The 10,431-nt window shown below is 30.8% G+C and overlaps 1 pseudogene; it reads right to left on the reverse strand.

The window, feature by feature from the left end:
- Positions 1-9,186: 9,186 nt before the first annotated feature.
- LOC118607629 lies at positions 9,187-9,302 on the reverse strand (annotated as a pseudogene).
- Between the last annotated feature and the right edge of the window lie 1,129 nt (positions 9,303-10,431).

Here is a 10,431-nt window from a genome sequence, read left to right on the forward strand (position 1 = left end):
GATATTCTGCTGGACTGTAAAAGTTGTTTGTTTCTATCATTGTAAGCAAGGCTTTTATGATTTAAAAAATAAATTCCGGCTTTGTTCTCTTAATTATCTTATAGGTAGATTTGATTTTCCTTTAATTTTCTAAAACTGTCATTCTTCATCCAATTCCTTATACTAATAAAACTTCCTTTCTAATTCCCTTTATTGAATTAAGACACTTTATTAATTTAAGCACCAGTCATTGGATATTTCAAACCCTAAACATATAAGAGAATGTTATCAATTTATTAGTAATCCAAATTCCAGCTAAAGATGTTGCTACTTACTTAGCAAACTAGATAAAAATTAGCTAAAGAGAAGACTCATTTTAATTAAAGCCGACTAGCTAAAATGAAAGTATTCATGCACGGTTATTTTCTTGAACACAAGTTCCTAACAACATACCATTCATCCATAGCTCATACTTATAGAAGCATTATTGATCTTTAATGTCTATAAATGTATTCTGTGTAGCTATAAACCAAAGAAAAATTATGCCAGTGATCACTGCTCTGTATATGTATAAGATATTCTTACATCAGAAAAATTAAAAGAGTCTACGAGCATGCTACCCTGAACAAGCCTTATCCCGTCTGATCCCTGAAGCTAAACAGAGTTGGGCCAATTAGTACTTGGATGTAAGACCACCTAGGAAAACCAGGTGCTGTAGGCACAAACAAATAAATACATAAAAGATAATTAACAAATAGACTAATATTTAGAAGACTATAGATAGAAAATAGAGTTATTTCCAGATGTGTTAAGCAAAGTGTCATGAACATAAAATTATTTATCTCAACTGCTTATCAGTGATTATAGAGAGAGTTAATATAACTTGGTAAACTATAAATAAGTATAAACATATGAGCACGACATAAGATGGCATGAAATTAGAATATAGTACCATGATAAGCGTCTACTTTTGAGGGAAGCAGATAAACTAAGATTCTTATCTTAGTAAGTTTTAGCCTAATATTTTATCTAATTTTAATGCTTTATATCCAAATTGTATCTTGAGAGGAAATTTTAAATATTTAATGATAGTATATGGAAAAATAGTAGTAGTATTCTGTGGTGTTCCAAAGGTAGATATTGTATTATGCATTTGAATAAAGATCAGATTCTGATTCGAGAGGAGTACATTTATTAAAGCTGCTAAGAATTTTATAAAAAGGAGCTAAAGCCCTGCGATTGGAGCATAGGGCGTAGAGAACCATACTTTAGCACACATAAACTAATAAATTGTTTAAATAAGTTTGCTAGATAATTAAAAGTCATGCATGTATTTTCAAAAGCATGGAAGTTGGAATGTGGAAGTTCTGAATAGGCTATAATCCATGAAGAAATAACAAAGTAAATTAGGTACAACGGAAAGATCATAGTATGAAAAATGCAAATAAACTTCTAGGCAATGTTAATTAATAAAAGTACAGTAAAAGAAATAATTATACTGAATTAGGATTAGATATAAAAACATATTAAAAGAGACACATTGGTAAACAAAATATCCAAGGTTAGAATAATCAGGATGATGAGGGACTAGAAATAATATCATTTGTGAAGTCAATGTGTTAATTGAGAACGATGACCTTAAAAAAGAGAACATTATGAAATATTTACCTTCTGACTTGAAATCTGTGTTAGTCACTTAAATGGTAAGATTATTTTTATAATATTATGCATAAACCAAATGAAGGATCAAAAGATGAACTACAGGGAAATAATCTTTGGCACAATAAAGGAAAAATTATGTAATATTTTGACAGTGAAATATGATCCTTTTGAATTAATAATACTTCCATATCATTAGAAATGTACATTGAAGCTTATGGTCTTCAGTCAATGTTAGGGGCAGTGTGGGAATTTTGTTTGAACAGATTATATCAGATATAATCTGGATTACTCTAGAGTCAATTTTAATTGTAAGCAAAAAGTTTTCTTATTACTCGTTTTCATTATAAAAACTCAAGGACATTTTGCTCAGGAATAGAAAACTTTTTTATGACAAATGCAATGTATATACCTTCTATATGTCAATGTAATATCCTAGTGTAAATACCTAAAATCACTAACACATTTTGGAATGCAAATTAATCAAATATTTAAATGGAAAACTATGCAAAATTTGAAAAAGAAAATATTTACAAGAGCCAAGAAATCTTTTATTACTATGACCAAGCCCATTAGTAATTGAAAACAAATAAATTTACTATATAATAAAAACTATATGAAAAAATAATACCATAAGTAAAAGATGTTAAAACACTGAGTAAAATAAAATAAGAAAAGGCCTGTCTCATTAATATATAAAGATCTCCAAAATTTGAAATGCAAAAATATTAACACAATAGAAAAAAGGGAAAGAGATGAATCAACCATTCAAAATAAATGCAAATTGCTCTGCAATTATTGAAAGGTGCTCAATATTGCTCATTATAAATAAAATGCAAATTAAATGTAAATAGTTAAGAGGGAACTTTTTAGGCAGATAAAAATATTCTATCCTTAGGTAGTCCTTATGTGAGCATGTACATTTTTAACAGTACACTTGAAACTTGTGCATTCTACTCTGTATAATTAAACCTCAATTAAGAACAAACAAAACAAAATAGCAAAACTATTTGGTGAAGGATTTTTAATAGTTTGGGACAACACAAAGTATTGAATCACCAAACCAAAATTACATGAATCATAAATATTAGCCAGTACCAAACTTTATTAATATTTCAAAATATACAGGCCATCTTGAGGCTGGTAAAGCATTCTTTTTATGAGAAAGAAGCCCAAGACTATTAACAAAGCACCTAAAGATTCATTAGAATGCATTTTGGATCAGATTGAACATGCAATATTTAAGCAATACATGCAGAATATTGTCTTCACAGAAAGAGATATTTTAGTTATGGAACATCCCTCTGTCATTATCTTACTAAATAATCTACTTGCATGAAAGTCTCTAGCCAACATTCCTCACTAGTCAATAAATTTCAGATGAATCCTGCCAGTGACATTTTATGAAAAAGATTCCCTATTATTTTTCTACTGGTAAATATTTATGTGTGCTCCAAGATACTTGTTTGGTGACATGTTTACAAGGTAATCTGAGCAGTCATTCCATTTACTTGGGAATTCTGGAAGAGAGAAGGCTTGCTAACTAATTATTTTCTAACTAGTTCACTTTCTGATCTCAGGTAATATCTCCTTGCAACAGACTTCTCGGGCATCTTTTAATTACTTTAAAGCATTTCTGCAGTATTTTATACAAAATAATAAGACACATAATGCCCTGAAAACCACTGGGATCAATATTATTTTTATATAAATATGAATTAAAACGGAATCTTTTTTGATGTATACCTCTATGGGTTTTAATGTAAGTATAGATTTATGTAACCACTACCACTCTCAGGATACAGAATGTTGTATTATCCCCGAAAATTGCCTCATGCTGCTCCTTCTTGACATACCTACTCCCATTCCTACCCCTGGCAACTAACATTATGGTTTTTGTCTTTCCCGGAATACCATATTAATGGAATCATATATATGTAACCTTTTGAAACTGGCTTCTCTCACTCAGCATAGTATCTCTGAAATTGACCCAAGTTGTTCCTTGTGAGAATATTTTGTTCTTTTCTATTGCTGAGAAGTATTCCATAGTAGGGATATTCTTCTGTTTGTTTTTCCATTCAACTTTTAAGGACATCTGGATTATTCTCAATTTGGGGTAATTATGAATGGAGCTACTATTAATACTTGTATGCTATTAAACATGCTATTACCATTCCATCAATGGCCTCTGTTAAGTTTCTTTATTCAAAAATTTCTCTGTAGTACTCAAGATGTGACAAACTGTTCCTAGTTTTTAAGATTATTTGATGTCTTTTCATAATGAAACTCTTTCAAACCACAACTCAATAACAGGTAGCAATTGTCTCTGGAGTAATTTGTAAAGCAGCATTTACATCCCAAACCCCATAAGTCTCCCTAAGCAGCATTCTGGTGCTGTTAGTGACTCAAGTCTACATGCTCTCTAAATTAATCTGAGGGGCTGGGATGTAGCTTAGACCATCAACACTTATAAGTCCCTTAATGCTAATTTTTGCTTAGTGCACCATTAAAAATTAAATTCTAATGAATAATAGGGGACCAGCCTTTCTCTTAAGTAGGGAATGTGATTCCATCAAAATTAATGAGTCTCGCAGGTTTTTGGGCATCCTCTTTAGTGATGAGATAAATGAGAATTTTTTTTTTTTTTCAATTTGAGGGATGCTCCTCTTTTTTCTAGCCCACTTTATTTCAATCTTTTCACATTGAACCTGGCCTGGCTATTGTTTATTAGCCAGCCTCTTTATATCATAAAGGTGATACTCTTTAACTATACTAACTACTCTGACATATCTTACTCTGAGAAGACAACTAATAATGATACTATCAATAGGTACACTAATTTACCTTAATTTTTATCAAGTCCAAATTCCGCCATACTAGATTGTCAGTTTGCCAGTGCCTTTAAATATCCCAATGACAAAACCTCTAATGTATATTGAATGACTACATGCTTGACAATCAATGAAAATACAAATCGTGCCTGAGTTCCAAGATCAACATGAAAAAGAAGGCATCAACCAAGGCTTTTATGGCCTGAGTCAATTTTCTGAGCTATTTTTGAATAAAAATCAGCTACAAATTTTATATTTTAAAACAGTGCCATAGTTGAGATAATTTAAATGAAAAAGAAAAGTTATGAATATTTTATGAAAAATCAAGTTTGAAAATTTATTTTCAGAAACCTAAAATATATGAGCCAATATAGGTGATAAAAACCATATTTCTGAGCTATTTTGATATGAAATATGCTATAAAATTATAGTTTTAGAAATTGCTTTGAGATAATTTTAATGAAAAACCTAATTCTTAAAAATTTTAATGAAACATAATGTACAAAAAAGCAGTGGCTAATTGTGTGATTTTTAAACTACTCATTTGACTTCTCTAAATAATGACTCTACATGTCCTTTTGCTCTCAGAAAGGTCATAGTTGATCTGTCTGATGATATACCTAATAGTCAATACTCTGTCCTTTTTTATTACTCATCAACAGCATTTAAGACAACTGTTGCTGGAAGTATTTTTTTCAGTTCAGTTTTAAAGTCATGACACTCATTTTTTTCCCCCTCCTGCAACCATTCTAGTCCAAGTGACTTCTACATTACTTTTATTTACCATACCTGAAGTCTATGAAGCCAAACTGAGTTTTTAAAATATGTCAGATTCTGAGATTTCTTATCTCAAAACCCTCGGATGACTTCCAATCTCTCTAAGAATAAAAGCCCTCCAATGGCTTCCAAACTCTCTAAGAGTAAAAGCAAGTATCTTTAAAATGGTCTGTAAGCAAGTATGTCTTCTAAGCTCATATTACCTCTTTGGCTTCATCTTTCATTATTCTCTCTCCTCCTCATTCAGATCAAGCCATAGTGGCCTACTTGCTGGCCTGTAAGCAAGCTGGGTAAATCCACCTCAGGGACTTTGCACTTGCTATTTTTCTTGCGTATAATTTCTCAGATATTAGGATGAGTCATTTGCATACTTCTTTCATGTTGTCACTCAAATGTCACCTCATCGATGAAGGCTTCTTTAGGTACCTTGTTTTTCTCTTGTGATTGAGCATTCCTATTTTCCTTTCTCATGTTATTTTGTTTCTTTGCATTTACTACTTCATAAACATTGATTTTGCTTCTTATTAGTTTTCTAATTTATTATATTTTATGTTACTTAAGAGCAAAGATTTTTCTTTACGTGGTCACTGATAAATTAGCACTGCCTAGAACAGTGACCACCTGGTGTATAATATATTCATTGTTTGACAAATGCATTATTAATTTTTTTGAGACATACTTTTCTATGATGTGATTAAAGCATCAACAAAAAATTTGAAAAAATAACACTGATACTTCAACCAGAGAAAACCTGCTTTCCATACATTTTGCTACATTGCTATGGTGGACTGCCTTCTTCTGAAAACTTCAAATGACTTTGATTGTTTAATTATACAGATTTATTCCAATCTAATTTTGAGGGGATTTTGTTTTGTTGGTTTATTTTCTATATTGGTTAATGTTGTTAAAAGCATAAGTAAAAATTAAATACGTAGACTTAATATGATGATAATCATAGAACTGCAGGTGAGGCAACAAAATGTATATTGTCTTAAGTCAACACATTGATTAGGAATTTTAGTAGGAAAAAGTACTTACTGGCTCCTGGAAATTTTCAGATGTGCCAGATGATAAGGTCCTTGACATCCACATAGTTGTTCTATTTAGGACAAAAAACTTGGATTTAATCGGACCTCTCCTCCATATTAGCTGTGTGGGATCAAACAAGTTTCTGTTAACTGCTCAAGCAATTTTCTTATTGTAATGAGAAATTTCTCATTAACCTTGTAGAGTTGCTGTGAGGGTCAAACATAATGTATATGAAGTATCTAACAGAATGTCTACTTAGTATTTATTTGATGCATGGTATTAAAATATCTTTGTTATTTAGTTTTTTGATTAGTTAAATATCTATTTAGTTATATGTGTAGTTTTGTTTATTTATTCACTTATTAATTATGAATAAATTTAGCTGACATTAAACAAGGCTGCAATAATAAACAATACATTTATTTCTCATTACCTTTATAGTGGTTTTTGCCTTTTGTTCTTGGAAGAAATCCCAAATGTCTAATGGAAATATGGAAAGAAAAAATATAAGAAAAAAATGACCTTGTTGAAGATTACTAATCAAACATTGCATGAATGGCTATCTCTGTGTTGCAACTCTAAAAACCTTGATGAAAGCTTACACAAGACTTTTTAAAGTTAAATTATAAACGTGATTAAGCCAATGATTGTCATAAGAACATTAATTAAATCTGCTACTTTATACCACATGATCCAATTTTTCTTTAATAAGTTTCATAGGTCAAAAGCTCTCAAATGAGCTAACCAGAAATTCCTGAGCAGGAGATCACATGAACACTCAAGTTAATTGTGCAGTATATAATGAAATTAAATTTTATATTTATGGGCACATCTTAGACCTGTGTTTACTCAAATTACAGAAAATGTTGGAAAGCTTGATTGAAAGCATGCATGTTATCTCTGCTTTATGAATTTTTGTGGTAAAATGTGGTTTTTCTAAGTTCAAGTAACTTCAAATTTTCATCACTAGAGTGAGCATCATTGTTTCAGATCAGGAAGATGTTGTTCCTCAGTTCTAATCTTTCACTGTCATGTTCATTGAATAACACACACACACACACACAAAACCCTTACATTTTAAAAAGTGTTTATCTAATCAGTCAGTGAAATATTAAACCTGAAATAGTTGAGGATGTTGAAAATACAGAAATGTTAGCTGTCTTTATGGAATTTAGAGAGAGAGTGCATGAATGTCTCAAAGTATATTTTTATTTACAAGGATTTGTGTTGTCACATATTGTCTGCATTTCTATCCCACATCGGTTCATAATTAATTTTATTGCTAACCGTATTTCAAAAAATATGATTTTGAATAATTTTGTCTGGAAAACAATAGCATTTTTTTGGTAAATAAGTTAAATGCTTTAAAGAATGAACAGGTTTATCTCATTCATGCCATGCCCTCCACTAGCTAAAGCTTACGGTTAAAAGTAGGTAAGGATTAGTAGGAGTTTAGTTAATATTCATTATTAATTAATATTTAATTAGTTGTCTTTCAAAATGTCATATTAATTATTTTCTCATTGGAGCATTAGTTTTTGAGCAAATTTTATATTAAAATGTTAGGAAATTTAAAAATAAATTAATAGTTCATCAAATAAAATATAAACTTTGTAATTTCAAAGAATTTTTTTTACCTCAAGTACCTTGACCATAAGAATATTTAATTTTTTAATTTTAACAGTTTGTATAGGTTGCAATAATTACAATTTATAAAACCTTAGAAAAATTTAAAATATAAAAAAGTTTGTAAGTGATTTTAGGGTTATTAAGACTCAATTCAGAATTAGGTTGAACATTTCTACCTTTGTTCATCTTTTAAATGAAATATTTAATATTTTGAAAATTATAGGCTTAAACTTGATATTTTTCTCTTGGTATTATATTGGTTCTGTTGTGATCGTTGGGGGCTATCTAGATATCTCAATTTCTGTGTAAGCAGATTGTCCAAGGAAAACAAGGTCATTCTGGACAATAGTGAGCATACAAATTATATTTAACAACAAATCCCAACAATATGAGTTTGGCCCCACTATACTAATCTTTTCTTTCTTTATTTCTTTTTTTCTACTTATATTTCGAATTACCTTTTAGGATAGAAATCTGACTCTGTCATTTCAGAACACTTTACCAAATATACTGAATTTATAGAATAAATTGTAACACTCAATAAATATTATTTTCTAAGAGCAGAGTACCCCCAAAATGTTTCTGAAGTTTAGAAATAAAAGAAAATACAGCTTTGAATTTGGGGTCTTATAAGGTCTTAAAAGAGTTGTTCTAATCTGCACACACTACTTCATTCTTCAAACCACCTGCATAATGTTCTCTCTGCAAAAGACAAAAAAAAAAAAAAAAAGTAAATTTAGGATGACCCTGGGGGAATTGTCCAAAATCAGTGCCTTCCTAAATCTACATTAAGGTCCTAAGTTGGTTGCAGGCTGGCCATTAAAAGTATGATGGGAAATGTTAAAGATAAAAATGGCCAAGCAAAGCTGTGTGATACATACTGTATGTAGGTAATCAACATTGATATCTCTTATGTGCTTGCTCCCTCATCTGGCCTGTAGTTCAACTCCTTTCTCAAGTTTGCTCTCTTGATTTTAGAAATAGACTATACATTTGCAATAACTGTATGTACTGTATATCATCAATTTAAAATTAGGAGGATTATTTTGTAGTAGTTATTTTTATTATTGTTATTAATTGCCCATGACAAGATAAAATAAAAAGGCAAATTTTATAAATAACCTAATGTATTTTATGCAACATTTTGAATAGGAACACGAGAAAGCTCAAGCCAAGGGTATTATCTTGACTTGCTTAAAGTCCAGTAGTTAGTTCATGTAAGAGCTAGGATGAGGACTAAAACCCCTAACTCTTTTTTTCCTTTAAAGAAAAATGTTTTTTATGCCTACAACATCTGGTCTTAGGTGGTCTCCCATCTAAGTACTAACCAGGCCCAACACTGCTTAGCTTCCAAGATCAGATGGGATTGGGCTTGTTCAGGGTGGCATGACCATAGACCACTAACTTTTAATCCAATGGATTTCTTTTGTTTATAAATTGGTTGGTTTCTTTTTGTTGCTTATTTTTGTTTAATATATTTTTTTTAGTTTTTAATTATTCAATACTAAAAGAATTCATATTTTAGATAGTATACGTAAAAATACATAGCTGAATGGGACTGGAAAAATAATTAGGTATATTGATTGCTTAAATTAAGATATCAAAGTAATTGATTAATGTAATTATAATTTGTTGTGACTTTGTTGAATTAATATTTGTTAAATAGACCCTCGAAGTGTCAGATAGTGAGCCATGGTTCAACAAAAGACCATTAGGGTAAATGAAATAGGAAAGTACATTACCCACAGGTCATGGAGGACATACAGGGCATGCCTCAGGAGCAACTGAGGAGGCAAGACAGGGTGTATGTAGAGAGAAGGCGTTGGCCTTCATTAGAGTCCACTAGTGAAGTGCTTTGGGGTTCCCAGGCCAAGGGCAGACTGGTAAACTGAAATAAAAAAGAGCTGGGGTTTTGGTGAGCTTTCAGACTCTTATCTAAGGGGAGCAAAAGGAGAAAGCCTTGATGTATGGCGAAACTGGGTAAGTCATATCAGGAACTTACATTTACTTGTCACCCATGGGCCTGGGCAGAACCAGGGGCTAGTGTCATTTGGCCACCCGAAATGCAGCAACAGAATAGTTTAGCTAAACTCTCAACATAATTGTATTTTCTTTTCACCAAATGCAAATAATTTAAAATAAACAGAATTAAAGTAAGTGCTCATCTCATCTCATGTTTATAAGGATGGAGTTATTTCTCTAAGTGTGCATAAAATATTGCTTAAATAATCATGCTGAAGGATATATACGGGTCTATTTCTAAATTTTTTTCTGTTACATTAATTTGTCCATCCTTTTATCAATACCACACTATCTTGATTATTGTAGCTTTATAGAAGTCTTGAAATCATGTAGTGTGAGACATATAGTACTTCTTTTACCAGATTTTTAAAATTATAAATCCTTTGCATTTCCATGCAAATTTTAGTCAGCACCTCAATTTCTATAAAATAGCCTGTTGTTTTGATTTAATTGAATTGTACCTGTAAATCCATTTGTGGAAATTAGCATATAAAGAGAGTATTAT

This window comes from Rousettus aegyptiacus, unplaced genomic scaffold (genome assembly GCF_014176215.1).
Source record: "Rousettus aegyptiacus isolate mRouAeg1 unplaced genomic scaffold, mRouAeg1.p scaffold_m13_p_8, whole genome shotgun sequence".
In the NCBI taxonomy this organism is placed as follows: domain Eukaryota; kingdom Metazoa; phylum Chordata; class Mammalia; order Chiroptera; family Pteropodidae; genus Rousettus; species Rousettus aegyptiacus.